At 39.2% G+C, this 9,592-nt stretch overlaps 1 long non-coding RNA gene across 1 annotated transcript in view; it reads right to left on the bottom strand.

Annotated features, from left to right (window-relative positions):
* LOC135109552 (uncharacterized) overlaps positions 1-1,878 on the bottom strand; it is an 8,273-nt gene extending 6,395 nt beyond the window's left edge. Inside the window, exons 1-2 of the long non-coding RNA XR_010272744.1 lie at positions 1,422-1,878; positions 1,169-1,285 (exon numbers count right to left, since the gene is read on the bottom strand). This is a non-coding gene — a long non-coding RNA (uncharacterized LOC135109552). The remainder of the gene's footprint in view (positions 1-1,168; positions 1,286-1,421) is intronic.
* Positions 1,879-9,592: the final 7,714 nt, after the last annotated feature.

Here is a 9,592-nt window from a genome sequence, read left to right as displayed (position 1 = left end):
TATTTATTTATTTATTTATTTATTTATTTTTATTATTTTTTTTTTTTTTAGTGCACCACATACATATTCCTTCATGAAGTTTTTCATATGAATATGAAAAGGTTTGGGCGACTCATGCGTTCAGATGCCACCATTGACTGGGTCTTCGGCTTCACACGGATTCCTTATGTTCATTTATTAAAGCTTCCAATAAAAGGCCGTTATTGCTAGCACTTATAATATGAAGAGAGAGAGAGAGAGAGAGAGAGAGAGAGAGAGAGAGAGAGAGAGAGAGAGAGAGAGAGAGAGAGAGAGAGACTGGCCAATGTCCCCTCCTCCTCCTCCCCAGCTGTGTGTGTGTGTGTGTGTGTGTGTGATAAAATGGAGGCAGGATCATAGAATTAAGATGAATTAATGCGATAATATCTTTTATTTAAAATAATAATAATAATGATAATAATAATAATAATAATAATAATAATAATAATAATAATAATAATAATAATAATAATAATAATAACAGTAATAACAATAATGTTACAAACGCTACAGAGAGGGTGGGGGAAAGCATGCAGCCCAAAAATTCAGTAAATAGGTTTGTTACATCAACGGTTTACTGTACATACTACTTTAGTCAGTCCACTTTCATTTTACAGTGTAAAGTATTTTTATTAAAATATTATGCACTATAAGTATAATGATTGTTTTTATTGTTAAAGTGAATTTTAAATGTGCCTAATAAGTATGAGATGTATATTTTATGGTTTAAACTATAAACATAGCTATTTTTGAGCCTTGTAGGGGTGGTTTCCCATATTTGTGGATTTTTGCTATTTCTGGGAGGCTTTGGAATGTAACACTCGCAAACAGGGGAAACACTCTATGACACGTTCTTTCTTCTCCCTTAATTCCACTTACTTTTTTTTTTTTATCTATGTAAGAACATAAGCGCATAAAAAAAAAAGAAAAAAAAAATAGCTGCAAGCAGCCATCAGGGCCACATGTAGCTGTCCTTGTATGAAATATATCTTCCTACCTCATCTATAAATTTGTCTTATCTTCTTTTAGAAGCTCCCTAATGACTCAGCACTAACAACTTGATTCATCTACCACCTTATTTGAGAAGCAATTCCTTCAGGTCTCTTTTTTAAAGTTAACATTTTCCCTTGAAGCAAAGGACACACATTACCTTGTACAGGGGTGGGATGTAGCGCTCAAGACGAGCCATTGTGTCCAGAGTTGGTGGTGCATTGTGAATTTCTAGGCTGTAAGGATCCTCGTGCTTGCGATTTGCACTTATCATCATCTGCAAGAAAACAAAATAAAAAAAATAATAAATACATAAATAAAATAAAAAAAATCACAACAATAAACCCTCAATAAATTGAATTTCTGGTAAACTGATCCCTTTGTGCCAATCAAACTTCCCTCAGTAAACTGACCATATGTTTGGTTTATTCGACAAGTTTGAAAGTTGACCAAACATGCCAGTGACGCTGTGCATATCCCTTGGGTAAGCTGACTACTGGCGCAGGCCTAGGCTGGGCTGACTGAACACAGCTCAGTGTGTGGCTGGTTATCACAGAGTGTGGTACCTCGCTAATGTGCTCTCTCTCACTCACAGTGACACATACATCTACAATGTCTTCCCAAACTCCCACCACATCTTGTAAGACTCCATCACCGTCTCATGCTTCATGGAGAAAGGGAGAAAAGATTCTCTCTGTGCATCAGAAGTTTGAGATAATCCAGGACCATGAGAGGGACATGTCACATGCTCAACTGATGGACAAGTATGGCCTGAAGAAAACAACACTTCATGATATTATCAAGGCCAGGAAGACAAAGGGAGATGGAAAGTGGGAAGAAAAGTAAGGAGGTGTACCAGAACAGACAGCTTCCCATGGATAACCTTGGTGAAGCTAATAAATGGTATACCCAGGAGAGAGCAGGTGTACCTGTCCATGGCATGGATATACAACATGCTGCACAGAGACTTGCTAAGCATCTTGGCCACACCAACTTGAAGTGTAGTGATGGTTGGCTGTGGCAGTTTTGACGGTGCCATGACATTGTAAACAAAGCCATCACTGGGGAGCTGCTTAGCGCTGATGCCAGTATTGTGGATCCATTTGTGAACAGGTCTCACAAGTTGAGGGAAATGGAGTGTTACCAAGACTTTCAAATGTACAATGCAGATGAAACTGGGTTATACTGGAAGTCTCTGCCCAGGAACACCTAGGCTTCCAGCAATATAAACAGAACTGGACCGAAGTCTGTTGTTGTTAAGTGCTAAGCCAAGGGCACTTAAGAATTTAATACCTGTAGCATTCTGCACCAGTGCTTCAGCATGGTTTACTCAGGATACTATGGGTGATTGGTTCCACAATATTTTTGAGCCAGCTGTCAACATCAAAAAATGTATGGCATTGGCATTGACAGGGTCAAGACTGTACTGCTAATGAACACTTCTCCAGCACATCCATCATCAGCAAAGCTCTGCAGCAAGGATGAAAAAAATGAGTTTTGTTCCTGCCACCAAACACGACTGCCCTGATTCAACCTATAGACCAGGGATTATCAAGAGTGAGAAATGAGTCTACCACAATCTCTACCTGTAGAAGTGCCTCGTCGTCATGGAGGATGGAATAGATGAAGTAGGCTATGAAAACAACATGTGGAGGAAAACATTGTACAATTTCAAGAAATATAACATCAAGGACGAGATTTATAACTGGGAATAGGCATGGAAAGCAGTGCCTTTCTCCACACTTAAGAATGCCTGGTGCAAACTTTTGAAAACCCCAAACTCCAGCTCAGCTTCATGATTTGGAGGGGTTCAAGGCACCAAGGGCAGCTGAAATGTTGGCTGCAGCTGGACAGGGTTCTATTCTCATAGAGGAGATGGAGGATTGGGTAGAAAAGGAAGCTGACTTGCATGGTTGCCATCAAACAGAAGATGAAATTGTGCAAAAGTTGACTTCACCCAACTGACTTGCGGAACAGGAAGAAGCGAAGGTGGACTGTCAACTGCAGCAGTGATTGATGCAAATGACACACTGCTGGCCCTAGCTGACAAAAGTTGGTGGACCTCTGGTTGAGAGTTATGAGATGTTCCACATAGTTCACAGCTTTTTAATGAAACAACAGCAGGCCAGAAAAGTCCAGTAGAAAATCTCCAAATACTTCAAGGCTACTCCATCACCTGATCTTCCAGCTAGAAAGAAGCAGAAGCAAGATTCAGAGACAATGTGTCAGTTGCTCCAACATCCTCAATGAGCTTACTCAGTACTTTCTCATACTCACCACAGGTTACATCAGAACTACCATAACAAATTTTCACTCCTTTGATGACAATGATAAGTAAAGAAAGTGCACAGTGTAAAGTTATGTAGGTTTAAGTGTTTAGTGTTAAGTGTAGTGTTAAGATAACATTAGTGTGTTTAATGTAGTATTAAGTGTTGAATAACTACTGTTCAGTACAGCATAGTGTAATACATTACAGTGGTGGTGGTGGTGGTGGTGGTGGTGAGCTATGGTGTAGTGTGGTGTAGTGTGGTGGTATGTGTGTCACTTGGCTTCCTCCCCTTCGTCTCACAGCAACATTCCCAACACAGCAACACAGTATCTCTTCCTTGTTTAGTGAGTGTAACAGTCAAAAATACTTTTAATTGATCAATCTTATTATCTATATTACAGTATAGCAAGTAGTATACCACTAAAGATCTACTGTAAAAAAATGTACGAAAAGAAGCCACCCATTTTCAACATACATATTACTGAACGCGTCACCGTATAAACCGACCCTCAGTCAGTTTACAAGGTGTTTACAAGGTGCTATTTTGACCATCTTATAAATAAAATTTTCTGATAAACCATCAGGTATCTCCTCCCAATTAGTTTGGTTTATTGAGGGTTTACTGTAATACACTGGTTCATACATGTAGATTTTTTAATCTCTTCCTAATCAGATATACTCAAACTGAAAACTGCACTAATGACAGCTACTGTTTCTGTGAAGCCATCACCTTCACCTTCTGATAAGACATTGTTAGTAAAGAGGTTTTGAATATAAGAATACCAGTTCCTACTGTCATAAATTGGTGTTTCCAGTGAAACCCTAAATTGCATCAGCTAATTCAACACGTTGGGCACAAGTAATGTATTTTTTCCTTGTCATTAATAATTTTCCTCTTTGTTCCTCTTCTCCAGCCAAGAAACGAGATGGGTAATGGCTATCCCATGTGCATCTGGTTTTGCTGGTGTCACCATACAAAAAGAGAGACTAGTTGACTTATTTCAATGCTAAGTAATTCCTTCAAATGAAGAGTAGCACTTAAAAATTATTATTTTCACACAATTGCAACATCATTATAAACTCTTCAATTACAAACACATTTTTTAAATGATGTTAGGCATTATTTTAGCAGGGATAAGGCATATACAGTAGTTAGCAGGTTCAGAAAAGCAGTAAATATTGAAATATCAATAGAAGATAGGACAAAATGCAAAACTGCAGCAGTGAGATTCAAGACAGTTAAATGAAGGGAGTTAATAAGGTGAAAAACTGCAGACTCAATCCACCTATCTTGTTTAATACACTTGCATGACTTGATCATCCCCATACATGGGAGCCTCACACAATACAGTGATGAATAGGGTCCCAATGGAGAGTTAGCAGCAGGAAGGATGAGAATAATTGGCTAAAACGACACATGACACTGAAATTCATGGAAGCTGTTTTGACAAGAGATGAGGTGTGAAAGATGTGAAATTTCAAGTTGAGATTTTTGGAAAAAGGCAGTCCAACTATGTTCAATGTAGAAAAGAGGAATAGTTGAGTGTCACTAAAAAAAAAGACAGCAGTCTGAATAATATGTTGAGTGGATAGATGAAGGAATTTAGTTTTTGAGCCACTGGACAACACAAGGTCTACCCTCCCCTACTTTAGATGAGTGTAGAAAAACAAAGACTGCCTCTATTATCTCAGCAATATTACAACTGGAAGAGAAGGTTGAAATGTAAGTGCAGAGAGGATAGAGTTTTTACAAGATTTTTATTTATTTATTTATTTTTTTTTTTTTATTTAGGTAGGAGGGGCACTGGCCAAAGAAGAAGAAGAAGAAGAAGAAGAAGGCCCAATGAGGTGCCAGTCCCCCAAAGAGAGTTCAAACTGGTCATCAAAATTTAAAGGATAAATATCTTGGAAACCTTCCTCTTGGGAGTTTAAATCATAGGAAGGAGGAAATACAAAAGCAGGCAGGGAGTTCCAAAGTTTACCTGAGAAAGGGATGAATGACTGAGAATACTGATTAACTCTCACATTAAAGAGGTGGACAGAATAGGGATAAGAGAAAGAAGAAAGTCTTGCACAGCAAGGCCACAATAGGAGGAGAGGAATGCAGTTAGCAAGATCAGGAGAGCAGTTAGCATGAAAACAGCAGTAGAAGATAGCAAGAGATGCAACATTGCAGCAATGAGAGAGAAGTTGAAGACAGTCAGTTAGAGGAGAGGAGTTGATAGGATGAAAAGCTTTTCATTCCTTGCTTAAAAATTAAAACTTCATGCTAGACTTCATTAAAGAATTTTGATATATCTAAAGTAAGAGCAAAGGTTTCACCAAAATTACTGAGAGAATGACCAAGATTCAGTAAGGAAAATAAGAAGACTGTCAGTGAAATGTCCTTTGCAAAATCTATATCTATGACGAGAAGGAAGACATTAAGCAGACAGATGCTTAATTATTTTCTTGCGAATATATTTAAAAGTAAAAAAAAAGTGTAAAATCAATCCAATAGGTCAGTTATTTAAGGGCTTGCGGTGATCACCCTTCTTAAGCTTACTAGGTTGAATGTAGGCAACTTCCAGCAAGGAGGAAAGATGGATGTGGATGGAAAAAGATGTGAAAGTTTGACTAGGTAAGGCGCAAGCTCAGAAGCACAGTTATGAAGAAGAATAGGACAGACACCATCAGGCCAATAAGAATAAGAGTATCAAGGCCAAGGAGAATACAGATAGTAATCACAAAGAATTTCAGTGACAGACATAAGAGAGTACGAGGTAGGAGGTGAAGGAGAAGGAAGCCCAGAATCATGCACTGTTGAGTTGCTAGTACCAGTCAGAAAGAGAAACAAGAGAAGGCATTGGTGCCATCTAGATGAAGTAGCTGAGAGAGAGATAAAGAAGAGAAATTGTTGGAATGATTTTCAGCTTGATGCCAGAGGTCATGAGGAAAAGATGATTTAGTAAGATTTAAGGTATCTTCTATTTACCATGATCCATTTCAGATCACTGATCTGGTCATGCAACCTGTGTTGTATTTACCATCTTGATCTAGATTTACCCTGATCTGAGTGATGCAGATCATGATTTGGGTGATCTAAGTCTGGAGGTGGACTATAGAGGATGACACTTGTTGAAGTTGTTGGTAACAGCCATATTAGTGGGTGAGCAGCCTCTACTGGAAACTTATCTAAAGAAACATATCACAAGGAAAACGGTTGATAGGTCTGATGATCAAACTGAATGGTAATGAATCATTGCAGACTGCTGCTGTAGGCACAGAATGTGTTTAATAGTGGTAATAGATACAAGAAACAAGGGAAATAGAACAAATCACATCAAGTCTTGTTTTTCTGGCTTCTGATAATAATCATGTGGACATTGCCACTTTTACTAATGACTAAATTATGAGGCAAAGCAAAGTACCTTTTGTCCAGGTGTAAATAATATATCTTTGAACTTGAAGTTATCATTAAACCCAGCTGTGACCTCACTGAACGTTTCCTTTTGTCTCTCACAACACAGGGGGACAGTCACAGCCTGCCCTCTAAAGACAACTCTTTTCCTTCACACAAAACTACAAGCACCTAATTACACACACACCATTCACTCAAAATTCTAAATTATCATGGTGACTCCTACACCAGCCTTAGAGTCCAAACCTTGGGAGGGGAACACAAATGTCCCCAGGTGTCTTGACACCCCCCCTTAACTTTTCTTCATTTTCTTCTGCAACATTTGTGGTCTTAGATCTAATTTTCAATCAGTACAATACCATCTCTCCTCTTCTAAACCTCATCTTCTCTTCCTCACTGAAACTCAGGTGTCTGAGGCAACTGACAGTAGCCCCTTTTCTGTTCCCTCCTACTTTCTCTATCCTCATTTTCAATCCAAAGTTGGATATTGTGTGCAATGACTTAACCTGCTCTTGTGCCCACGCTCTTGAATCTTCTGAGTTTTCCACCATCTGGCTACAATTACAGAATCACTCTCAAACTAAATTTATCCATGCTGTATACCTCTCACCTAACTCCTATGACTATTAGAAATTCTTTGACTTCTTAACTTTCAAAGTGGGGCACATTCTGACTCTCTTCCCTTTTGCAGAGATCTCCATTCTTGGAGACTTCAATGTTCACTACCAGCTTTGGCTTTCCTCTCCCTTTACTGACCATCCTGGTGAACTAGCCTTCAACTTCACTGTCCTCCATGACCTAGAGCAATTGGTGCAGCACCCTACTCATATTCCTGACTGCCTTGGAGACAGGCCCAACTTTCTTGATCTTTTCCAAACCTCTAATCATTCTGCTTATGCTGTTACCCTCTTTTCTCTGTTGCACTCCTCTGATCACAATCTCATATCTGTATCTTGTTCTATTGCTCCAATCCCTTCTCAGGATCCCTCTAAGTGGAGGTGCCTCTGGCATTTTGGCTCTGCTAGATGGAGGGACCTGAGGAGATATTTTGCTGATTTTCCTTGGAATGACTACTGCTTCCATGAGAGACCCATCTCTGTGTGTCAAGCGCATAACAGAGGTGATAGTGTCTGGCATGGAGGTGCACATTCCTCATTCTTTTTCTTCACTGAAATCTTCCAAACCTTTGTTTAACACAGCCTGTTCTTGTGCTATACATGATAGAGAGGTGGCCCACAAAAGGTACTTAAACCTTCCATCACCAGAATCTCATGCATTTTATATTTCTGCCCGGAATCATGCCAAGTCTGTTCTCCAACTAGCCAAAAGCTCATTCATTAATATATGAAAGTGTCAAAATCTTTCGAGATCTAACTCGCCTCATGACTTCTGGCATCTAGCAAAAACCATCTCCAAAACTTTCCTCCTTCTTTGCATCCTTTATTTCAACCAGATGGCACCACTGTTATCACATCTATCTGTAAAGCTGAATTATTTGCTCAAACCTTTGCTAAAAACTCTACCTTGGATGATTCTGGGCTTGTTCCTCCCTCTCCACCCTCTGACTATTTAATGCTACCTATTAAAATTCTTCGCAATGTTGTTTTCCATGCCCTCACTGGCCTAAACCCTTGGAAAGCTTATGGACCTGAAGGGGTCCCTTATATTGTTCTCTGAAACTGTGCCTCTGTGCTTGCACAGTGCCTAGTGAAACTCTTTCAACTCTGTCTGTCAACATCTACCTTTCCTTCTTGCTGGAAGTTTGCCTACATTCAACCTGTTCCTAAAATGGATGACCATTCTAATCCCTCAAATTACCATCCTATTGCTTTAATTTCCTGCCTGTCTAAAGTTTTTGAATCTATCCTCAACAGGAAGATTCTTATACATCTATCCCTTCATAACCTTCTATCTGATCGCCAGTATGGATTCCGTCAAGGCCACTTTACTGGTGATCTTCTGGCCTTTCCTTACTGAGTCTTGGTCATCTTCTTTTAGAAATTCTGGTGAAACTTTTGCTGTTGCCTTAGACATATCAAAAGCTTTTGAAAGAGTCTGGCAAAAAGCTTTGATTTTCAAACTACCCTCCTATGGCTTCTATCCTTCTCTCTGTAACTTCATCTCAAGTTTCCTTTCTGACTGTTCTATTGCTGCTGTGGTAGATAGTCACAGTTCTTTTCCTAAATCTATTGACAGTGGTGTTCCTCAGGGTTCTGTCCTGTCACCCACTCTCTTCCTATTATTCATCAATGATCTAAACCAAACTTCTTGTCCTATCAACTCCTTCGTTGATGATACCATCCTGCACTTTTCCACGTCTTTTTGTAGATGTCCAACCCTTCAGGAAGTAAATAGTTCATGCAGGGAAGCCACAAAATGCCTGACTTTTGATCTCTCTAAAATTTCTGGTTGGGGCAGAGCAAGCTTGGTATTGTTCAATGCCTCAAAAACTAAATTCCTCTGTCTGTCAACTCAACACAACCTTCCAGAGAACAATCCCCTCTTCTTCAATGACATTCAACTGTCATTCTATAGTGAACATCCTCAGACTATCCTTTTCTTATAATCTAAACTCTCTGTGTATCAAATTTTCATCTTTAGCTACCCACCTTCTCTCCATATGTGTTCATTATATTGAGGGTTACTGTAATTTACGATAACTGAAAGAATAATCCAGACTGTTTGGGCTGAAAGACTGGCCTGGTGGTGACATCTGGCAGCTCTGAAAACTTTCCATTAGTTAGGCTAGGTCAGAAAAAAATCCGCGAATATGCAAAACCTCGAATACCGAATCACAAATATGTGGGGGAACACTGTATTCAGTATTGAGTAAATTGGACTGACATATGATAGATAGCGATTATGACATGTCGAAAAAAAGGATAGGAGTGTTGCAGAAGGTGGAGAAGTAATGA

This window comes from Scylla paramamosain, chromosome 19, assembly GCF_035594125.1.
Source record: "Scylla paramamosain isolate STU-SP2022 chromosome 19, ASM3559412v1, whole genome shotgun sequence".
NCBI classification, from domain to species: domain Eukaryota; kingdom Metazoa; phylum Arthropoda; class Malacostraca; order Decapoda; family Portunidae; genus Scylla; species Scylla paramamosain.
This window is presented reverse-complemented; position numbering and strand designations above follow the sequence as displayed.